This window comes from Denticeps clupeoides, unplaced genomic scaffold (assembly GCF_900700375.1).
Source record: "Denticeps clupeoides unplaced genomic scaffold, fDenClu1.1, whole genome shotgun sequence".
NCBI classification, from domain to species: domain Eukaryota; kingdom Metazoa; phylum Chordata; class Actinopteri; order Clupeiformes; family Denticipitidae; genus Denticeps; species Denticeps clupeoides.
In genome coordinates, this window is record NW_021629766.1 from 36,451 (window position 1) to 52,096 (window position 15,646).

The following is a 15,646-nucleotide window of genomic DNA, read 5'->3' on the forward strand; positions in this document are numbered from 1 at the left end:
CTTTTGTTTAACAAACTGATATATTTATGAACATGAAATATTTTTTTCAAGATTCTTTTCAGAAAAAAAAAAATCCTACATTTATTAACAATGTTAATTTCTTCTGAAACCATCCCAGCTTGTGACCGCTCCTCATTGGCAGTAACAAGATCTTCACCACCCAGCAGATAACCAACTACTATTTAGTGCTCGCTTGAAACTGATGTTTGCAAAAATGACCATTGTTGGTGGTTTACGAACCCCTCATATCAATGACACAGACCCACAGTTCACACACCCTTAGACTATCTTTTAAAACAGAAACCTTGTTTTTCACTCAAGGATTTACTCAACCTATTGTTTCAGTGTTAAACACATACTAAACACAATACTAATTTTAATACAATGCAAACACTGTTAATATACGTACTGAATATGGTATCCCATCAGTCATTTTCCAAAAGATACATCACATAATGGTATGTAGGAAGCATCACACCATTGACACAGGACATAACCTGTTCGCACACACACACACACAAACAGACTTTTCCATGCCAAAATAAAACTAATCATAATGCTGATTTATGAACAAACCTTTCTCCAAAGGTGTCTCATCTATGGTTTTCAGATGATATGCCACACAAAAACTAATCGTAACAATGTTTTATGAACAAACCGTTCTCCAAAGGTGTCTCATCTTTGGTTTTCAGAAGATATGCCGCACAGAAATGTTAACAAACTATAATTTCTATTTAATGAACCTCACACAGACTTCTGTTTATCAAACTGATATATTTATGAACATTGAAAAAACTTTTCAACATTCTTTTTAATCATGTTTTTCCACTATGGATTATGTAATGATAATATTGAAAATATATACCTACTCACTTTCTAACCACTTTTTAATATAGTTCACATCAGACATATATATATTTTAGACATGGTTTTTAATATTATTATCAAGTAACTTCAAATAAATTTCTCATGTTAACAATTTCATATTTTCTGAAATCGTATCAAGGGGTGCGATTTTTAGGGAGGGGGCATGCAACTTTAGGGCTATAATATCAAAGAATTTAAAGTTTATTTATTTGTATATTTTTTCTACAGTATATTTGTATTTTTTTATCCTTCTGATGCTGAAGTGCTTCATTGTTCGCAGATTTTCTATCTGTATGATTGATTCTCGCTGGTCATATTATTAGGTAGACCTCGTTAGTACTCGGGTGGACCACCTTATGCCTTTAGAACCACCTTATTCTTCATGGCATAGCCTCAAAAAGGTGTGGAAATATTTCTCAGATATATTGAGCCATACAGACATGATAGCATCATGTAGCTGCGGCAGATTTGTCTGCTGGTTGTCTATGATATCCGAAGCCAATATCCGAAGGTGTTCTGTTTGGATTGAGTCCTGGTGAATGTAGAGTACAGCGAACTCAATGTCATGTTCAAGTAACTAGACTGAGATAGTTTGAGCTTTGTGACTTGGTGTATTATGCTGTATTTAAGTAGCCATCAAGTAGCCATACACTGTGGTAATAAGGGAATGGACATGTCAGCAGCAATACTAATTTATGTGTACATCTATGGTATTTATCAGAAAGCCTTATCCAGAGTGACTTACAATCGGTAGTTACATGGACAGCCCCCCCCCCTGAGAGACCAACACCAGCCTGAACCACTAGATCCAGGGTTGGATGCATCCATGCTTACATAATGATTACACCACATTTTGACCCTACCAACAGAATGTTAAATTGTTTTGATAATTCTCCAGTCTTCAGTTTTCTAGTTAATAAAGTAGAATAAAAAAAAAAAAATTAAATATACTTTTTGGCATTTACTGTCAATATTACTCTTCCACAAATAACTTGAAAATACTAAAGATCCTTCAATACAAATCAGATATTTTAAACTTGATGTGACAATGACAACATATGACAACCACCACATATCTTTTTAAACACAAGACAATATATGTTTTAATGCAACCCAGCAACATTACTTCATGGCCATTTACAAGAACCCTCTAAGGTGTCAGTGCTGAACTGTTTGGTTGAAAAACTTAAATCCCCCCAAAAAATCCAATAATTGGCTAACAATTGGCATAAACATATGAGGTGCTGCTTTTCTAATGCTTACAAAAAAACAAACACTAAGTTTACTAAATAATGAGGTCTTATCAGGTCTTATCAGTGAACAATACCGAGATAATTATAAAAAAATTATTATAAAAATGCATGAATTAATTATTCCTCGCACTCATACTGTACTTGGAGAAAATGGAATGTTTTGTGGTAACGTTTAGCACTGTTACGCGCACTATTACGCACACTTGTGCTTGCTCTGGAACGGGCAGATGGTCGTCCTGGTGGCAGCGCTGATCAGACAGCCGTGTATACATTTATTTTAGCAAAGTAACTGTATTCGGATTATCACTCATTTAAACGGTACATGCATTCCGTCACTCCCCAACACTGTCCACATACATTGGTTGTTCTGACATTTTGAGTCTGCCCTTTATCCTGTGACATCAACAAGGCTTTTTGTCTACACAACTGTTGCTAACCGGATCTTTTCTCTTTTTCAGACCTGGTAAACCCTACATATGGTTGTGCATGACAGTAGATCACCAGTTTCTTCTTTTTAACTGTTGAAAAACTTCCTAGGCTTGAAAACATATCACAGAGTGAAAATACCTCTTAACTTACTTTAGATAAAAACTAACAAAGCGATGCAAAAAAACTTCATTTTAAAAAGTTTTTCAACACTTAAAGCTTACAGCACCTGGTATTCCCAGGAGGTCTACCATCCAAGTACTAAGCAGGCCCAAGCCTTCTTAGCTTCCGAGATCAGACGAGACCGGGCGTTCTTGGGCTAGTATGGCCGTAAGCAATCTCTGCTTGAAAATCTTGGACTTTAAACAACCTAAGCTTGAAAACATATCACAGAGTGAAAATACCTCTTAACTTACTTTAGATAAAAACTAACAAAGCGATGCAAAAAAACTTCATTTTAAAATGTTTTTCAACAGTTAAAGCTTACAGCACCTGGTATTCCCAGGAGGTCCTCTATCCAAGTACTAACCAGGCCCAAGCCTTCTTAGCTTCCGAGATCAGACGAGACCGGGCGTTCTTGGGCTGGTATGGCCGTAAGCAATCTCTGCTTGAAAATCTTGGACTTTAAACAACCTAGGCTTGAAAACATATCACAGAATGAAAATACCTCTTAACTTACTTTAGATAAAAACTAACAAAGTTATGCAAAAAAATTTCATTTTAAAAGGTTTTTCAACAGTTAAAGCTTACAGCACCTGGTATTCCCAGGAGGTCTTCCATCCAAGTACTAACCAGGCCCAAGCCTTCTTAGCTTCCGAGATCAGATGAGACCGGACGTTCTTGGGCTGGTATGGCCGTAAGCAATCTCTGCTTGAAAATCTTGGACTTTAAACAACCTAGGCTTGAAAACATATCACAGAGTGAAAATACCTCTTAACTTACTTTAGATAAAAACTAACAAAGCGATGCAAAAAAACTTCATTTTAAAAAGTTTTTCAACACTTAAAGCTTACAGCACCTGGTATTCCCAGGAGGTCCTCTATCCAAGTACTAACCAGGCCCAAGCCTTCTTAGCTTCCGAGATCAGACGAGACCGGGCGTTCTTGGGCTGGTATGGCCGTAAGCAATCTCTGCTTGAAAATCTTGGACTTTAAACAACCTAGGCTTGAAATCATATCACAGAGTGAAAATACCTCTTAACTTACTTTAGATAAAAACTAACAAAGCGATGCAAAAAAACTTCATTTTAAAAAGTTTTTCAACAGTTAAAGCCTACAGCACCTGGTATTCCCAAGAGGTCCTCTATCCAAGTACTAACCAGGCCCAAGCCTTCTTAGCTTCCGAGATCAGACGAGACCGGGCGTTCTTGGGCTGGTATGGCCGTAAGCAATCTCTGCTTGAAAATCTTGGACTTTAAACAACCTAGGCTTGAAAACATATCACAGAGTGAAAATACCTCTTAACTTACTTTAGATAAAAACTAACAAAGCGATGCAAAAAAACTTCATTTTAAAAAGTTTTTCAACAGTTAAAGCTTACAGCACCTGGTATTGCCAGGAGGTCTCCCATCCAAGTACTAACCAGGCCCAAGCCTTCTTAGCTTCCGAGATCAGACGAGACCGGGCGTTCTTGGGCTGGTATGGCCGTAAGCAATCTCTGCTTGAAAATCTTGGACTTTAAACAACCTAGGCTTGAAAACATATCACAGAGTGAAAATACCTCTTAACTTACTTTACATAAAAACTAACAAAGCGATGCAAAAAAAACTTCATTTTAAAAAGTTTTTCAACAGTTAAAGCTTACAGCACCTGGTATTCCCAGGAGGTCTCCCATCCAAGTACTAACCAGGCCCAAGCCTTCTTAGCTTCCAAGATCAGACAAGACCGGGCGTTCTTGGGCTGGTATGGCCGTAAGCAATCTCTGCTTGAAAATCTTGTACTTTAAACAACCTAGGCTTGAAAACATATCACAGAGTGAAAATACCTCTTAACTTACTTTACATAAAAACTAACAAAGCGATGCAAAAAAAATTCATTTTAAAAAGTTTTTCAACAGTTAAAGCTTACAGCACCTGGTATTCCCAGGAGGTCTCCCATCCAAGTACTAACCAGGCCCAAGCCTTCTTAGCTTCCGAGATCAGACGAGACCGGGCGTTCTTGGGCTGGTATGGCCGTAAGCAATCTCTGCTTGAAAATCTTGGACTTTAAACAACCTAGGCTTGAAAACATATTACAGAGTGAAAATACCTCTTAACTTACTTTAGATAAAAACTAACAAAGCGATGCAAAAAAACTTCATTTTAAAAAGTTTTTCAACAGTTAAAGCATACAGCACCTGGTATTCCCAGGAGGTCTCCCATCCAAGTACTAACCAGGCCCAAGCCTTCTTAGCTTCCGAGATCAGACGAGACCGGGCGTTCTTGGGCTGGTATGGCCGTAAGCAATCTCTGCTTGAAAATCTTGGACTTTAAACAACCTAGGCTTGAAAACATATCACAGAGTGAAAATACCTCTTAACTTACTTTACATAAAAACTAACAAAGCGATGCAAAAAAACTTCATTTTAAAAAGTTTTTCAACAGTTAAAGCTTACAGCACCTGGTATTCCCAGGAGGTCTCCCATCCAAGTACTAACCAGGCCCAAGCCTTCTTAGCTTCCGAGATCAGACGAGACTGGGCGTTCTTGGGCTGGTATGGCCATAAGCAATCTCTGCTTGAAAATCTTGGACTTTTAACAACCTAGGCTTGAAAACATATCACAGAGTGAAAATACCTCTTAACTTACTTTAGATAAAAACTAACAAAGCGATGCAAAAAAACTTTATTTTAAAAAGTTTTTCAACAGTTAAAGCTTACAGCACCTGGTATTCCCAGGAGGTCTACCATCCAAGTACTAACCAGGCCCAAGCCTTCTTAGCTTCCGAGATCAGACGAGACCGGGCGTTCTTGGGCTGGTATGGCCGTAAGCAATCTCTGCTTGAAAATCTTGGACTTTAAACAACCTAGGCTTGAAAACATATCACAGAGTGAAAACACCTCTTGACTTACTTTAGATAAAAACTAACAAAGCGATGCAAAAAAACTTCATTTTAAAAAGTTTTTCAACATTTAAAGCTTACAGCACCTGGTATTCCCAGGAGGTCTCCCATCCAAGTACTAACCAGGCCCAAGCCTTCTTAGCTTCCGAGATCAGACGAGTCCGGGCGTTCTTGGGCTGGTATGGCCGTAAGCAATCTCTGCTTGACAATCTTGGACTTTAAACAACCTAGGCTTGAAAACATATCACAGAGTGAAAATACCTCTTAACTTACTTTACATAAAAACTAACAAAGCGATGCAAAAAAACTTCATTTTAAAAAGTTTTTCAACAGTTAAAGCTTACAGCACCTGGTATTCCCAGGAGGTCTACCATCCAAATACTAACCAGGCCCAAGCCTTCTTAGCTTCCGAGATCAGACGAGACCGGGCGTTCTTGGGCTGGTATGGCCGTAAGCAATCTCTGCTTGAAAATCTTGGACTTTAAACAACCTAGGCTTGAAAACATATCACATAGTGAAAATACCTCTTGACTTACTTTAGATAAAAACTAACAAAGCGATGCAAAAAAACTTTCATTTTAAAAAGTTTTTCAACAGTTAAAGCTTACAGCACCTGGTATTCCCAGGAGGTCTCCCATCCAAGTACTAACCAGGCCCAAGCCTTCTTAGCTTCCGAGATCAGACGAGTCCGGGCGTTCTTGGGCTGGTATGGCCGTAAGCAATCTCTGCTTGAAAATCTTGGACTTTAAACAACCTAGGCTTGAAAACATATCACAGAGTGAAAATACCTCTTAACTTACTTTAGATAAAAACTAACAAAGCGATGCAAAAAAACTTCATTTTAAAAAGTTTTTCAACAGTTAAAGCACCTGGTATTCCCAGGAGGTCTCCCATCCAAGTACTAACCAGGCCCAAGCCTTCTTAGCTTCCGAGATCAGACGAGTCCGGGCGTTCTTGGGCTGGTATGGCCGTAAGCAATCTCTGCTTGACAATCTTGGACTTTAAACAACCTAGGCTTTAAAACATATCACAGAGTGAAAATACCTCTTAACTTACTTTACATAAAAACTAACAAAGCGATGCAAAAAAACTTCATTTTAAAAAGTTTTTCAACAGTTAAAGCTTACAGCACCTGGTATTCCCAGGAGGTCTACCATCCATGTACTAACCAGGCCCAAGCCTTCTTAGCTTCCGAGATCAGACGAGACCGGGCGTTCTTGGGCTGGTATGGCCGTAAGCAATCTCTGCTTGAAAATCTTGGACTTTAAACAACCTAGGCTTGAAAACATATCACATAGTGAAAATACCTCTTGACTTACTTTAGATAAAAACTAACAAAGCGATGCAAAAAAACTTTATTTTAAAAAGTTTTTCAACAGTTAAAGCTTACAGCACCTGGTATTCCCAGGAGGTCTCCCATCCAAGTACTAACCAGGCCCAAGCCTTCTTAGCTTCCGAGATCAGACGAGACCGGGCGTTCTTGGGCTGGTATGGCCGTAAGCAATCTCTGCTTGAAAATCTTGGACTTTAAACAACCTAGGCTTGAAAACATATCACAGAGTGAAAATACCTCTTAACTTACTTTAGATAAAAACTAACAAAGCGATGCAAAAAAACTTCATTTTAAAAAGTTTTTCAACAGTTAAAGCACCTGGTATTCCCAGGAGGTCTCCCATCCAAGTACTAACCAGGCCCAAGCCTTCTTAGCTTCCGAGATCAGACGAGACCGGGCGTTTTTGGGCTGGTATGGCCGTAAGCAATCTCTGCTTGAAAATCTTGGACTTTAAACAACCTAGGCTTGAAAACATATCACAGAGTGAAAATACCTCTTAACTTACTTTAGATAAAAACTAACAAAGCGATGCAAAAAAACTTCATTTTAAAAAGTTTTTCAACAGTTAAAGCTTACAGCACCTGGTATTCCCAGGAGGTCTCCCATCCAAGTACTAACCAGGCCCAAGCCTTCTTAGCTTCCGAGATCAGACGAGACCGGGCGTTCTTGGGCTGGTATGGCCGTTAGCAATCTCTGCTTGAAAATCTTGGACTTTAAACAACCTAGGCTTGAAAACATATCACAGAGTGAAAATACCTCTTAACTTACTTTACATAAAAACTAACAAAGCGATGCAAAAAAAATTCATTTTAAAAACGTTTTTCAACAGTTAAAGCTTACAGCACCTGGTATTCCCAGGAGGTCTCCCATCCAAGTACTAACCAGGCCCAAGCCTTCTTAGCTTCCGAGATCAGACGAGACCGGGCGTTCTTGGGCTGGTATGGACGTAAGCAATCTCTGCTTGAAAATCTTGGACTTTAAACAACCTAGGTTTGAAAACATATCACAGAGTGAAAACACCTCTTAACTTACTTTAGATAAAAACTAACAAAGCGATGCAAAAAAACTTCATTTTAAAAAGTTTTTCAACACTTAAAGCTTACAGCACCTGGTATTCCCAGGAGGTCTCCCATCCAAGTAATAACCAGGCCCAAGCCTTCTTACCTTCCGAGATCAGACGAGACCGGGCGTTCTTGGGCTGGTATGGCCGTAAGCAATCTCTGCTTGAAAATCTTGGACTTTAAACAACCTAGGCTTGAAAACATATCACAGAGTGAAAACACCTCTTGACTTACTTTAGATAAAAACTAATAAAGCGATGCAAAAAAACTTCATTTTAAAAAGTTTTTCAACAGTTAAAGCTTACAGCACCTGGTATTCCCAGGAGGTCTCCCATCCAAGTACTAACCAGGCCCAAGCCTTCTTAGCTTCCGAGATTAGATGAGACCGGGCGTTCCTGGGCTGGTATGGCCGTAAGCAATCTCTGCTTGAAAATCTTGGACTTTAAACAACCTAAGCTTGAAAACATAACACAGAGTGAAAATACCTCTTAACTTACTTTAGATAAAAACTAACAAAGCGATGCAAAAAAACTTCATTTTAAAAAGTTTTTCAACAGTTAAAGCTTACAGCACCTGGTATTCCCAGGAGGTCTCCCATCCAAGTACTAACCAGGCCCAAGCCTTCTTACCTTCCGAGATCAGACGAGACCGGGCGTTCTTGGGCTGGTATGGCCGTAAGCAATCTCTGCTTGAAAATCTTGGACTTTAAACAACCTAGGCTTGAAAACATATCACAGAGTGAAAATACCTCTTAACTTACTTTAGATAAAAACTAACAAAGCGATGCAAAAAAACTTTATTTTAAAAAGTTTTTCAACAGTTAAAGCTTACAGCACCTGGTATTCCCAGGAGGTCTCCCATCCAAGTACTAACCAGGCCCAAGCCTTCTTAGCTTCTGAGATCAGACGAGACCGGGCGTTCTTGGGCTGGTATGGCCGTAAGCAATCTCTGCTTGAAAATCTTGGACTTTAAACAACCTAGGTTTGAAAACATATCACAGAGTGATAATACCTCTTAACTTACTTAAGATAAAAACTAACAAAGCGATGCAAAAAAACTTCATTTTAAAAAGTTTTTCAACAGTTAAAGCTTACAGCACCTGGTATTCCCAAGAGGTCTCCCATCCAAGTACTAACCAGGCCCAAGCCTTCATTAGCTTCCGAGATCAGACGAGACCGGGCGTTCTTGGGCTGGTATGGCCGTAAGCAATCTCTGCTTGAAAATCTTGGACTTTAAACAACCTAGGCTTGAAAACATATCACAGAGTGAAAATACCTCTTAACTTACTTTAGATAAAAACTAACAAAGCGATGCAAAAAACTTCATTTTAAAAAGTTTTTCAACAGTTAAAGCATTACAGCACCTGGTATTCCCAGGAGGTCTCCCATCCAAGTACTAACCAGGCCCAAGCCTTCTTAGCTTCCGAGATCAGACGAGACCGGGCGTTCTTGGGCTGGTATGGCCGTAAGCAATCTCTGCTTGAAAATCTTGGACTTTAAACAACCTAGGCTTGAAAACATATCACAGAGTGAAAATACCTCTTAACTTACTTTAGATAAAAACTAACAAAGCGATGCAAAAAAACTTATTTTAAAAAGTTTTTCAACAGTTAAAGCACCTGGTATTCCCAGGAGGTCTCCCATCCAAGTACTAACCAGGCCCAAGCCTTCTTAGCTTCCGAGATCAGACGAGACCGGGCGTTCTTGGGCTGGTATGGCCGTAAGCAATCTCTGCTTGAAAATCTTGGACTTTAAACAACCTAGGCTTGAAAACATATCACAGAGATAAAATACCTCTTAACTTACTTTAGATAAAAACTAACAAAGCGATGCAAAAAAACTTCATTTTAAAAAGTTTTTCAACAGTTAAAGCACCTGGTATTCCCAGGAGGTCTCCCATCCAAGTACTAACCAGGCCCAAGCCTTCTTAGCTTCCGAGATCAGACGAGACCGGGCGTTCTTGGGCTGGTATGGCCGTAAGCAATCTCTGCTTGAAAATCTTGGACTTTAAACAACCTAGGCTTGAAAACATATCACAGAGTGAAAATACCTCTTAACTTACTTTAGATAAAAACTAACAAAGCGATGCAAAAAAACTTCATTTTAAAAAGTTTTTCAACAGTTAAAGCATACAGCACCTGGTATTCCCAGGAGGTCTCCCATCCAAGTACTAACCAGGCCCAAGCCTTCTTAGCTTCCGAGATCAGACGAGACCGGGCGTTCTTGGGCTGGTATGGCCGTAAGCAATCTCTGACTTGAAAATCTTGGACTTTAAACAACCTAGGCTTTAAAACATATCACAGAGTGAAAATACCTCTTAACTTACTTTACATAAAAACTAACAAAGCGATGCAAAAAAAACTTCATTTTAAAAAGTTTTCAACAGTTAAAGCTTACAGCACCTGGTACTCCCAGGAGGTCTCCCATCCAAGTACTAACCAGGCCCAAGCCTTCTTAGCTTCCGAGATCAGACGAGACCGGGCGTTCTTGGGCTGGTATGGCCGTAAGCAATCTCTGCTTGAAAATCTTGGACTTTAAACAACCTAGGTTTGAAAACATATCACAGAGTGATAATACCTCTTAACTTACTTTTAGATAAAAACTAACAAAGCGATGCAAAAAAAACTTCATTTTAAAAGTTTTTCAACAGTTAAAGCTTACAGCACCTGGTATTCCCAAGAGGTCTCCCATCCAAGTACTAACCAGGCCCAAGCCTTCTTAGCTTCCGAGATCAGACGAGACCGGGCGTTCTTGGGCTGGTATGGCCGTAAGCAAGCTCTGCTTGAAAATCTTGGACTTTAAACAACCTAGGCTTGAAAACATATCACAGAGTGAAAATACCTCTTAACTTACTTTAGATAAAAATCTAACAAAGCGATGCAAAAAAACTTCATTTTAAAAAGTTTTTCAACAGTTAAAGCATACAGCACCTGGTATTCCCAGGAGGTCTCCCATCCAAGTACTAACCAGGCCCAAGCCTTCTTAGCTTCCGAGATCAGACGAGACCGGGCGTTCTTGGGCTGGTATGGCCGTAAGCAATCTCTGCTTGAAAATCTTGGACTTTAAACAACCTAGGCTTGAAAACATATCACAGAGTTAAAATACCTCTTAACTTACTTTACATAAAAACTAACAAAGCGATGCAAAAAAACTTCATTTTAAAAAGTTTTTCAACAGTTAAAGCTTACAGCACCTGGTATTCCCAGGAGGTCTCCCATCCAAGTACTAACCAGGCCCAAGCCTTCTTAGCTTCCGAGATCAGACGAGACCGGGCGTTCTTGGGCTGGTATGGCCGTAAGCAATCTCTGCTTGAAAATCTTGGACTTTAAACAACCTAGGCTTGAAAACATAATCACAGCGTGAAAATACCTCTTAACTTACTTTAGATAAAAACTAACAAAGCGATGCAAAAAAACTTTATTTTAAAAAGTTTTTCAACAGTTAAAGCACCTGGTATTCCCAGGAGGTCTCCCATCCAAGTACTAACCAGGCCCAAGCCTTCTTAGCTTCCGAGATCAGACGAGACCGGGTGTTCTTGGGCTGGTATGGCCGTAAGCAATCTCTGCTTGAAAATCTTGGACTTTAAACAACCTAGGCTTGAAAACATATCACAGAGTGAAAAAACTCTTAACTTACTTTACATAAAAACTAACAAAGCGATCCAAAAAAACTTCATTTTAAAAAGTTTTTCAACAGTTAAAGCTTACAGCACCTGGTATTCCCAGGAGGTCTCCCATCCAAGTACTAACCAGGCCCAAGCCTTCTTAGCTTCCTGAGATCAGACGAGACCGGGCGTTCTTGGGCTGGTATGGCCGTAAGCAATCTCTGCTTGAAAATCTTGGACTTTAAACAACCTAGGTTTGAAAACATATCACAGAGTGATAATACCTCTTAACTTACTTAGATAAAAATAACAAAGCGATGCAAAAAAACTTCATTTTAAAAAGTTTTTCAACAGTTAAAGCTTACAGCACCTGGTATTCCCAAGAGGTCTCCCATCCAAGTACTAACCAGGCCCAAGCCTTCATAGCTTCCGAGATCAGACGAGACCGGGCGTTCTTTGGCTGGTATGGCCGTAAGCAATCTCTGCTTGAAAATCTTGGACTTTAAACAACCTAGGCTTGAAAACATATTACAGAGTGAAAATACCTCTTAACTTACTTTAGATAAAAACTAACAAAGCGATGCAAAAAAACTTCATTTTAAAAAGTTTTTCAACAGTTAAAGCATACAGCACCTGGTATTCCCAGGAGGTCTCCCATCCAAGTACTAACCAGGCCCAAGCCTTCTTAGCTTCCGAGATCAGACGAGACCGGGCGTTCTTGGGCTGGTATGGCCGTAAGCAATCTCTGCTTGAAAATCTTGGACTTTAAACAACCTAGGCTTGAAAACATATCACAGAGTGAAAATACCTCTTAACTTACTTTACATAAAAACTAACAAAGCGATGCAAAAAAAAACTTCATTTTAAAAAAGTTTTCAACAGTTAAAGCTTACAGCACCTGGTATTCCCAGGAGGTCTCCCATCCAAGTACTAACCAGGCCCAAGCCTTCTTAGCTTCCGAGATCAGACGAGACCGGGCGTTCTTGGGCTGGTATGGCCGTAAGCAATCTCTGCTTGAAAATCTTGGACTTTAAACAACCTAGGCTTGAAAACATATTACAAAGTGAAAATACCTCTTAACTTACTTTAGATAAAAACTAACAAAGCGATGCAAAAAACTTCATTTTAAAAAGATTTTCAACAGTTAAAGCATACAGCACCTGGTATTCCCAGGAGGTCTCCCATCCAAGTACTAACCAGGCCCAAGCCTTCTTAGCTTCCGAGATCAGATGAGACCGGGCGTTCTTGGGCTGGTATGGCCGTAAGCAATCTCTGCTTGAAAATCTTGGACTTTAAACAACCTAGGCTTGAAAACATATCACAGAGTGAAAATACCTCTTAACTTACTTTACATAAAAACTAACAAAGCGATGCAAAAAAAAACTTCATTTTAAAAAAGTTTTCAACAGTTAAAGCTTACAGCACCTGGTATTCCCAGGAGGTCTCCCATCCAAGTACTAACCAGGCCCAAGCCTTCTTAGATTAGATTAGATTAGATTCAACTTTATTGTCATTACACATGTACAAGTACAGGGCAACGAAATGTAGTTTAGGTCTAACCAGAAGTGCAATAAGCAGCAAGTGCAGGATACAGTTCAAATAAGTTAAGTTATATATATATACATAAAGTGATATGTGCTATACATAAAGTGATATGTGCAGTACAAAGTGATATGTGCAGTACAAAGTGATATGTGCAGTGCAGTGATTATCAAGAGTGTATGGGGGGGCAGAGGAGTTCAGCAAGGAAACAGCTCTGGGAAAAAAGCTGTTCCTAAGTCTGCTGGTTCTTGTCCGTGGTAGCCTGAACCGTCTGCCTGAAGGCAGGAGAGAGAACAGTTCGTGGGCCGGGTGGGAGGAGTCCTTAAGAATACTGCGAGCTCGACGCAGACAGTGCTTCCTCTGGATTTCCTCAATGGATGGAAGTGGAGTCCCTGTGATGCGCTGGGCAGTTTTCACCACCCGCTGCATCGCCTTACGCTCAGCAACAGTGCAGCTTCCATACCACACTGTGAGACAGCTGGTAAGGATGCTCTCTATTGTAGAGCGGTAAAAGTTCAACAGGATGGTAGTGGGTAGCTGGTTCTTTTTTAATGTTCTCAAGAAGAAGAGGCGCTGGTGAGCCTTCTTGACCAGGCTGGAGGTGTTAATGCTCCAGGACAGGTCCTCTGAGATGTGGGTCCCCAGGAACTTGAAGGATGTAACAGGCTGCACAGTCATCCCATTGATGTGGATGGGATCATGCGAGCCTCTTCTCTCCCTCCTGAAGTCCACAATGAGCTCCTTGGTCTTGGTGGTGTTTAGGAGAAGGTTATTTTCTGTGCACCAAGTGGCCAGATGCTGGACCTCCTGCCTGTAGGCAGTCTCATCGTTGTTGTCGATGAGACCTATCACCGTGGTGTCATCTGCAAACTTAATAACGGAGTTTGATCCATACATAGGTCGGCAGTCATGGGTGAAGAGGGAGTAGAGGAAGGGGCTCAGCACACAGCCCTGTGGTACACCAGTGTTGAGCGTGACAGTAGTGGAGCGGATGTGGCCTGACCTTACATGCTGTGGTCTGCTGGTCAGAAAGTCCATAATCCAGTTGCAAAGTGAGGTGTTGATGTCCAGGGCTCTAAGTTTAGAGATTAGCTTAGAGGGGATGACAGTGTTAAATGCTGAGCTGAAATCAACAAACAGCATCCGTGCATATGTGTTTTGCTTGTCCAGGTGTGTGAGTACAGAGTGCAGCGCTATGGAGACTGCATCCTCTATGCTCCTATTGCTACGGTACGCAAACTGGTGTGGGTCCAGAGTTGGTGGGAGGAAGTCCCTCAGATGTGCCAGGACTAACCGCTCGAAGCACTTCATGATTATGGGTGTGAGTGCTACAGGGCGGTAGTCATTCAGGCATGTTGGGCTAGAATGTTTCGGCACTGGTACAATGGAGGTGGATTTGAGGCATGTTGGAACAGCTGCTTGGGCGAGAGACATGTTAAAAATGTCCGTGAATACGCCAGCGAGCTGCTCTGCACATGCTCTAAGAACGCGCCCCGGGATGCCGTCTGGTCCAGCAGCCCTGCGCGCGTTTATCCGACTCAGTGCAGTGCAAACATCTGAGGAGGTGAGTATGATGGGCGAGTGGTCGGTAGATGAGGGGATCTTGACAGCAGGTTGCTTGTTGTCTCTTTCAAAGCGAGCATAAAAGTCGTTGAGCTCATTCAGAAAGAGGACATTTGTGGTTGTGGGGGCTGAGTTGCTGGGTTTATAGTCTGTAATGGCCTGAATGCCCTGCCACAAGCGTCGAGGATCAGCATTGGAGAAGTATTCCTCTAGCTTTAGTTTGTAGCAGTGCTTGGCCTTTTTGATGCCCCTCTTCAGGTTCGCCCTGGAAATGCCGTAGGCCTGTGCATCACCCGATCTGAAGGCATTGTTGCGTGCCTTCAGCAGGAGACGCACCTCCTTGTTCATCCAAGGCTTCTGATTAGGGTATGTGGTGATCTGTTTCTGAGTAGTAACCGTGTCTATGGTGGTGTTAATGTAGTTCAGAACAGAGGAGGTGTAGATGTCGATGTCCGTGTGAGAGCCACAGGTGGCCTGTGAAGCAAACATACTCCAGTCTGTGTGTTGGAACCTGTCCTGGAGTGTGATGTCAGCCCCCGCTGGCCACACCTTGATGGTCCTCACTGATGGCTTCACACGGTTGATGAGGGGGGAGTACTTGGGGGTGAGAAACAAAGAAAGGTGATCTGATTGTCCCGAAGTGGGGGAGGGGGGTCCAGCATAGGCTTTCCGAGAGCTTCTTAGCTTCCGAGATCAGACGAGACCGGGCCGTTCTTGGCTGGTATGGGCCGTAAGCAAATCTCTGCTTGAAAATCTTGACTTTAAAACAACCTAGGCTTGAAAAACATATCACAGCGTGAAAATACCTCGTAAACTTACTTTAGATAAAAAAACTAACAAAGCGATGCAAAAAAACTTTATTTTAAAAAAGTTTTTCGACAGTTAAAGCACCTGGTTTCCCAGGAGGTCTCCCATCCAAGTACTAACCGGCCCAAGCCTTCTTAGCTTCCGAGATCAGACG

At 41.0% G+C, this 15,646-nt stretch overlaps 34 non-coding genes and 5 pseudogenes across 34 annotated transcripts; all 39 read right to left on the bottom strand.

The window, feature by feature from the left end:
- Nucleotides 1-2,763: 2,763 nt before the first annotated feature.
- Nucleotides 2,764-2,882, bottom strand: LOC114773673 (5S ribosomal RNA). The gene has a single exon (XR_003744417.1). It is a non-coding gene; the product is annotated as a 5S ribosomal RNA (ribosomal RNA).
- Nucleotides 2,883-3,026: 144 nt separating this feature from the next.
- On the bottom strand, nt 3,027-3,145 carry LOC114773741 (5S ribosomal RNA). Its single transcript, XR_003744463.1, has one exon. It is a non-coding gene; the product is annotated as a 5S ribosomal RNA (ribosomal RNA).
- Nucleotides 3,146-3,289: 144 nt separating this feature from the next.
- LOC114773726 (5S ribosomal RNA) lies at nt 3,290-3,408 on the bottom strand. The gene has a single exon (XR_003744449.1). It is a non-coding gene; the product is annotated as a 5S ribosomal RNA (ribosomal RNA).
- A 144-nt stretch (nt 3,409-3,552) lies between these two features.
- On the bottom strand, nt 3,553-3,671 carry LOC114773743 (5S ribosomal RNA). The gene has a single exon (XR_003744465.1). It is a non-coding gene; the product is annotated as a 5S ribosomal RNA (ribosomal RNA).
- Nucleotides 3,672-3,815: 144 nt separating this feature from the next.
- LOC114773676 (5S ribosomal RNA) lies at nt 3,816-3,934 on the bottom strand. The gene has a single exon (XR_003744419.1). It is a non-coding gene; the product is annotated as a 5S ribosomal RNA (ribosomal RNA).
- Nucleotides 3,935-4,078: 144 nt separating this feature from the next.
- On the bottom strand, nt 4,079-4,197 carry LOC114773731 (5S ribosomal RNA). Its single transcript, XR_003744454.1, has one exon. It is a non-coding gene; the product is annotated as a 5S ribosomal RNA (ribosomal RNA).
- Nucleotides 4,198-4,342: 145 nt separating this feature from the next.
- On the bottom strand, nt 4,343-4,461 carry LOC114773739 (5S ribosomal RNA). Its single transcript, XR_003744462.1, has one exon. It is a non-coding gene; the product is annotated as a 5S ribosomal RNA (ribosomal RNA).
- Nucleotides 4,462-4,605: 144 nt separating this feature from the next.
- On the bottom strand, nt 4,606-4,724 carry LOC114773671 (5S ribosomal RNA). Its single transcript, XR_003744415.1, has one exon. It is a non-coding gene; the product is annotated as a 5S ribosomal RNA (ribosomal RNA).
- Nucleotides 4,725-4,868: 144 nt separating this feature from the next.
- On the bottom strand, nt 4,869-4,987 carry LOC114773704 (5S ribosomal RNA). Its single transcript, XR_003744430.1, has one exon. It is a non-coding gene; the product is annotated as a 5S ribosomal RNA (ribosomal RNA).
- Nucleotides 4,988-5,131: 144 nt separating this feature from the next.
- Nucleotides 5,132-5,250, bottom strand: LOC114773735 (5S ribosomal RNA). The gene has a single exon (XR_003744458.1). It is a non-coding gene; the product is annotated as a 5S ribosomal RNA (ribosomal RNA).
- A 144-nt stretch (nt 5,251-5,394) lies between these two features.
- Nucleotides 5,395-5,513, bottom strand: LOC114773710 (5S ribosomal RNA). Its single transcript, XR_003744435.1, has one exon. It is a non-coding gene; the product is annotated as a 5S ribosomal RNA (ribosomal RNA).
- Nucleotides 5,514-5,657: 144 nt separating this feature from the next.
- Nucleotides 5,658-5,776, bottom strand: LOC114773712 (5S ribosomal RNA). The gene has a single exon (XR_003744437.1). It is a non-coding gene; the product is annotated as a 5S ribosomal RNA (ribosomal RNA).
- Nucleotides 5,777-5,920: 144 nt separating this feature from the next.
- LOC114773729 (5S ribosomal RNA) lies at nt 5,921-6,039 on the bottom strand. Its single transcript, XR_003744452.1, has one exon. It is a non-coding gene; the product is annotated as a 5S ribosomal RNA (ribosomal RNA).
- A 145-nt stretch (nt 6,040-6,184) lies between these two features.
- Nucleotides 6,185-6,303, bottom strand: LOC114773713 (5S ribosomal RNA). The gene has a single exon (XR_003744438.1). It is a non-coding gene; the product is annotated as a 5S ribosomal RNA (ribosomal RNA).
- A 137-nt stretch (nt 6,304-6,440) lies between these two features.
- On the bottom strand, nt 6,441-6,559 carry LOC114773692 (uncharacterized; annotated as a pseudogene).
- A 144-nt stretch (nt 6,560-6,703) lies between these two features.
- On the bottom strand, nt 6,704-6,822 carry LOC114773736 (5S ribosomal RNA). Its single transcript, XR_003744459.1, has one exon. It is a non-coding gene; the product is annotated as a 5S ribosomal RNA (ribosomal RNA).
- Nucleotides 6,823-6,966: 144 nt separating this feature from the next.
- Nucleotides 6,967-7,085, bottom strand: LOC114773705 (5S ribosomal RNA). Its single transcript, XR_003744431.1, has one exon. It is a non-coding gene; the product is annotated as a 5S ribosomal RNA (ribosomal RNA).
- Nucleotides 7,086-7,222: 137 nt separating this feature from the next.
- LOC114773679 (uncharacterized) lies at nt 7,223-7,341 on the bottom strand (annotated as a pseudogene).
- Nucleotides 7,342-7,485: 144 nt separating this feature from the next.
- LOC114773703 (5S ribosomal RNA) lies at nt 7,486-7,604 on the bottom strand. Its single transcript, XR_003744429.1, has one exon. It is a non-coding gene; the product is annotated as a 5S ribosomal RNA (ribosomal RNA).
- Nucleotides 7,605-7,749: 145 nt separating this feature from the next.
- On the bottom strand, nt 7,750-7,868 carry LOC114773718 (5S ribosomal RNA). Its single transcript, XR_003744443.1, has one exon. It is a non-coding gene; the product is annotated as a 5S ribosomal RNA (ribosomal RNA).
- Nucleotides 7,869-8,012: 144 nt separating this feature from the next.
- On the bottom strand, nt 8,013-8,131 carry LOC114773734 (5S ribosomal RNA). Its single transcript, XR_003744457.1, has one exon. It is a non-coding gene; the product is annotated as a 5S ribosomal RNA (ribosomal RNA).
- Nucleotides 8,132-8,275: 144 nt separating this feature from the next.
- LOC114773716 (5S ribosomal RNA) lies at nt 8,276-8,394 on the bottom strand. The gene has a single exon (XR_003744441.1). It is a non-coding gene; the product is annotated as a 5S ribosomal RNA (ribosomal RNA).
- Nucleotides 8,395-8,538: 144 nt separating this feature from the next.
- On the bottom strand, nt 8,539-8,657 carry LOC114773701 (5S ribosomal RNA). The gene has a single exon (XR_003744427.1). It is a non-coding gene; the product is annotated as a 5S ribosomal RNA (ribosomal RNA).
- Nucleotides 8,658-8,801: 144 nt separating this feature from the next.
- LOC114773720 (5S ribosomal RNA) lies at nt 8,802-8,920 on the bottom strand. Its single transcript, XR_003744445.1, has one exon. It is a non-coding gene; the product is annotated as a 5S ribosomal RNA (ribosomal RNA).
- A 144-nt stretch (nt 8,921-9,064) lies between these two features.
- Nucleotides 9,065-9,184, bottom strand: LOC114773744 (5S ribosomal RNA). The gene has a single exon (XR_003744466.1). It is a non-coding gene; the product is annotated as a 5S ribosomal RNA (ribosomal RNA).
- Nucleotides 9,185-9,328: 144 nt separating this feature from the next.
- Nucleotides 9,329-9,447, bottom strand: LOC114773728 (5S ribosomal RNA). The gene has a single exon (XR_003744451.1). It is a non-coding gene; the product is annotated as a 5S ribosomal RNA (ribosomal RNA).
- Nucleotides 9,448-9,583: 136 nt separating this feature from the next.
- Nucleotides 9,584-9,702, bottom strand: LOC114773683 (uncharacterized; annotated as a pseudogene).
- Nucleotides 9,703-9,839: 137 nt separating this feature from the next.
- On the bottom strand, nt 9,840-9,958 carry LOC114773684 (uncharacterized; annotated as a pseudogene).
- A 144-nt stretch (nt 9,959-10,102) lies between these two features.
- LOC114773706 (5S ribosomal RNA) lies at nt 10,103-10,221 on the bottom strand. The gene has a single exon (XR_003744432.1). It is a non-coding gene; the product is annotated as a 5S ribosomal RNA (ribosomal RNA).
- Nucleotides 10,222-10,366: 145 nt separating this feature from the next.
- On the bottom strand, nt 10,367-10,485 carry LOC114773678 (5S ribosomal RNA). The gene has a single exon (XR_003744421.1). It is a non-coding gene; the product is annotated as a 5S ribosomal RNA (ribosomal RNA).
- Nucleotides 10,486-10,630: 145 nt separating this feature from the next.
- On the bottom strand, nt 10,631-10,749 carry LOC114773742 (5S ribosomal RNA). The gene has a single exon (XR_003744464.1). It is a non-coding gene; the product is annotated as a 5S ribosomal RNA (ribosomal RNA).
- Nucleotides 10,750-10,894: 145 nt separating this feature from the next.
- On the bottom strand, nt 10,895-11,013 carry LOC114773708 (5S ribosomal RNA). Its single transcript, XR_003744433.1, has one exon. It is a non-coding gene; the product is annotated as a 5S ribosomal RNA (ribosomal RNA).
- Nucleotides 11,014-11,157: 144 nt separating this feature from the next.
- Nucleotides 11,158-11,276, bottom strand: LOC114773717 (5S ribosomal RNA). The gene has a single exon (XR_003744442.1). It is a non-coding gene; the product is annotated as a 5S ribosomal RNA (ribosomal RNA).
- Nucleotides 11,277-11,414: 138 nt separating this feature from the next.
- On the bottom strand, nt 11,415-11,533 carry LOC114773681 (uncharacterized; annotated as a pseudogene).
- A 143-nt stretch (nt 11,534-11,676) lies between these two features.
- LOC114773672 (5S ribosomal RNA) lies at nt 11,677-11,796 on the bottom strand. Its single transcript, XR_003744416.1, has one exon. It is a non-coding gene; the product is annotated as a 5S ribosomal RNA (ribosomal RNA).
- A 142-nt stretch (nt 11,797-11,938) lies between these two features.
- Nucleotides 11,939-12,057, bottom strand: LOC114773732 (5S ribosomal RNA). The gene has a single exon (XR_003744455.1). It is a non-coding gene; the product is annotated as a 5S ribosomal RNA (ribosomal RNA).
- A 144-nt stretch (nt 12,058-12,201) lies between these two features.
- On the bottom strand, nt 12,202-12,320 carry LOC114773709 (5S ribosomal RNA). The gene has a single exon (XR_003744434.1). It is a non-coding gene; the product is annotated as a 5S ribosomal RNA (ribosomal RNA).
- Nucleotides 12,321-12,466: 146 nt separating this feature from the next.
- LOC114773730 (5S ribosomal RNA) lies at nt 12,467-12,585 on the bottom strand. Its single transcript, XR_003744453.1, has one exon. It is a non-coding gene; the product is annotated as a 5S ribosomal RNA (ribosomal RNA).
- A 143-nt stretch (nt 12,586-12,728) lies between these two features.
- On the bottom strand, nt 12,729-12,847 carry LOC114773689 (5S ribosomal RNA). The gene has a single exon (XR_003744422.1). It is a non-coding gene; the product is annotated as a 5S ribosomal RNA (ribosomal RNA).
- Between the last annotated feature and the right edge of the window lie 2,799 nt (nt 12,848-15,646).